The sequence below is a fragment of the Ambystoma mexicanum genome, chromosome 9 (genome assembly GCF_040938575.1).
Source record: "Ambystoma mexicanum isolate Mex_15411 chromosome 9, UKY_AmexF1_1, whole genome shotgun sequence".
NCBI classification, from domain to species: domain Eukaryota; kingdom Metazoa; phylum Chordata; class Amphibia; order Caudata; family Ambystomatidae; genus Ambystoma; species Ambystoma mexicanum.
The window spans coordinates 554,761,015-554,764,069 of record NC_090931.1 but is presented as its reverse complement, the minus strand read 5'-3'; the positions used below and the strand labels follow the sequence as shown (position 1 = coordinate 554,764,069).

The 3,055-nt window shown below is 45.5% G+C and overlaps 1 pseudogene; it reads right to left on the bottom strand.

Moving 5' to 3' along the window:
- Nucleotides 1-1,678: 1,678 nt before the first annotated feature.
- On the bottom strand, nt 1,679-2,353 carry LOC138489670 (translationally-controlled tumor protein pseudogene; annotated as a pseudogene).
- Nucleotides 2,354-3,055: the final 702 nt, after the last annotated feature.

The following is a 3,055-nucleotide window of genomic DNA, read 5'->3' as shown; positions in this document are numbered from 1 at the left end:
CCATCAAAGCAGGGGGAATGGTATCCCTAAAAGGAAAGGGAGGACACCAGGTCTCATCTGATGATGCCTGTCCATCCCTTGGAGGTCACGTCCCCTCATGTGATCCTCCCTCGCATAGCCACCCCCAGGGACGGGGTCAGGACCAGGTAGTGGCTGCCGTCCTCATGCCACATGAGGAGAGGCTACCTCCGGGATTGGAGTGATGGCATCCTCAGATTCATCACAATCCCTATAAAGCTTATGACGTACCGAAATGCAGACCTGCCAAGCACTTCAATCTCAGGGATGCGATATGCAGATGGGCTTGAGAGAGGTTGGTCCTGCCACTCTAGAGAAGGAAAGTTCCCGTTTCAGATTTTTGCGGAAGACTTGAAGGCACAGGTCTGGTACGCAGTAGTTGGCTAGGCCAATGCTGGTCGCTGCAGCAAACCTCTGGCTTGTCTCTGGTGGTAATTTGTCTTCAGGTGCTTTGATCTTGTGGTCAATGATCTTGAGTGGTTCCAAGTAGTCTCCTTTTAATCAGAATTTGGGTTGAGTGGTGACTCAAGCCCATCCATAGAAGTGACCTGCAACATTCAAACAGATAGAGGCCGTCCAATCAAGTCAGCCTTACACTGCACAATATGTCCAGCAACAGGACATACCTTAGCTGAATGTAAATTCGAACCAGAGAGTGCCAAACACAATTTCAGCTAGATCACATACAAAGCATTGATCTTAAGTCCAGGCCCGGACTAAGCTAAAAGTATAAACCCTAATATGACAATTCTCAACGTGAAGAGGAAGGAAGATGGTCAATTACAAAGGCACAAAGGACAGGACATAAACTACAATAAGCAGCCATATTTAGCATAAAATATTCAAAAAGGCATTATCAAGGTACAAAATAAAGGTGCATGGCTGTGCACTGGGAACAAGATATACAGTTCACCAACACCAGCTTATTCAGTGCACATCACAAAAGTAGTTATTGGACATACAAAATATATCTGCAGCTCTGCACTGAATGTGGTTTGTATGGCAATGTAAAAACAGAGGTGAAAAATAATGCAAGACATTCGCTGCACTGATAGCCATAAGGCCTCACCAATGAATCCGAAACAAAATTAGTGAAGCAGGTGAGTGAGGCAAAAAGGCCCTCAATTACCCCAAAATCAACTATGATACAGGCAGAAAGCAAACATACTGAGGTACTCCAATGAAGTCAAAAGAGGAAAGCTGCAAAAAAAATCTTTTCCGTCACCAGACATGACATATTCATCAGAGAAGATGCTTCTGAAATCGGCAGTGTCAGGAGGTTTTTTTGTTTGGGCATTTATATAGCGCTACGAACCCTCCGGTATCTGAAAACGACATTCAACACCTCCCTGTATTTCACCTGCAAACCAGGAAATATGCATTCAAATAGTTAAACTTCTTGTAGGTAACGGAACCACAAACTCTGCAATAAAACCGGTAGTAGATTAACACACTGATAAAGTGAGGGAATTAATCTGTTCTCCCCTAGGGGGAGCCACTCCCTGTGAGGCCAGGAAGGTGAAACCGCTCCGCAACACCTGCCCTAGGGGTCGAGGCAAGTGGGACCGCACCAGCAGAAACTCCCCCTTTTGGGACAAGGATTCCTGTTCACTTCCTTTTTTTCCTTCTTTTTTTCGAGTATTCAAAGCATTTTATTTTGTATTTTTTCAACTTAATGACAAGTTTAAAACACAAAGCCTCCACTCAAAAGTCAGGGTGAAAATGGATGAACAAAGCTGAATTTGACAGTCAAGTTGTTGAAAAGCTCAGTCCTTGTGTGAAAAAGCAGCAGCCATTTATGATAAATCGGGATTGTTATCTAGCCTGGTTAGCATTTCTCAAGTAATAAGCCGTCCTTAAAGAAAATCATGTAGGGCGTCACTCCATCCTCCCGGAAGTCAAGGAATCCAACCATGCCATCTGGATTAATTTTCTCGCCGTTGAAGAATTGATCGTTTTTGAAGTTCGACAGAATACATTTCACTTTCTGTTTAGCCCCAGTCATGAATGAATTCACTCTTCAAGCCTCGCCATGACCATTTTCATGTAATTTTTTTTGTAATGTTCGAAGGGCTCCTTTCTTTGTAAATCCAATTTCATGAAGGTTGTGATTCAATACTATTTCGACTGCTGATTGTTGTGGGGTTGATGCCCTCGCACTCTGTGAACTCTGCCGAGGCATTCCTACCAATAAGTGCATCATCGACGCCACCTTCTGTCCTTGAAATCATCTTCCCCTCCACCTCTAAACAAAGGCCGTCGCAGGTCTCGGACAACTTGTAGATGTCAGAGAAAACATTTCATCCCCAGATATGATATCCTTGTAGATAATCATGGGAAGGGGCCGTGGGCATGGTGAGGCCGCTGTATAACGGGGGGCGGGGGGTGGCGCACACATGCCAAGCAGACAGGGCGGCAAAGTGAGGAAAGGAAGGCCATTGAGGAACTTCCTGATGCCCTCCACATGATGGCCTATATGGAACCAACTAATATACAAAATAATCGCAAGTGCCAGGACTAGAATCGAGAGAAAGTGAAGTTATGTTGTTACGAGAAAGGAAGAGCAGTAGTCTCTTTAAATCTAAGTCTCCAATTAACTGGGACAAATATGTTGAAGAGAGAGGACACGCAAAGTGAGAGGGAGACAAAATGAGAAACCGAGAGACGACAGCAGACGTACACAGTGGAGTCCCCCTGTGCAGAGTACACCTGAACGAGGAGGAGCAGAATTGGAGCACGAAGCCCACGAGATTTGAAACAGCTTTGAGTCAGAGCGGGAGATGCTGGAAGCCCCGCGGGTAAGGAGCCGATACAGCTTGAGTCAAAAGCTTGGTGGTGGCGTGACCATGAACCAATGATGGTGGATAGCTGCCCTTTCAACTACGTCAACACCACCGAATGGAAGATGCAATTAACGGTCGAATGAGCTGGCATTAAGAAGCCGAAGCGGTGGGAGAAACTCGCAAGAAGTGGACGACGTGCAAAGCAAACCAAGAAGCAACAAGAATAAAGATGATCCCAAGTACCTGCCAGCACC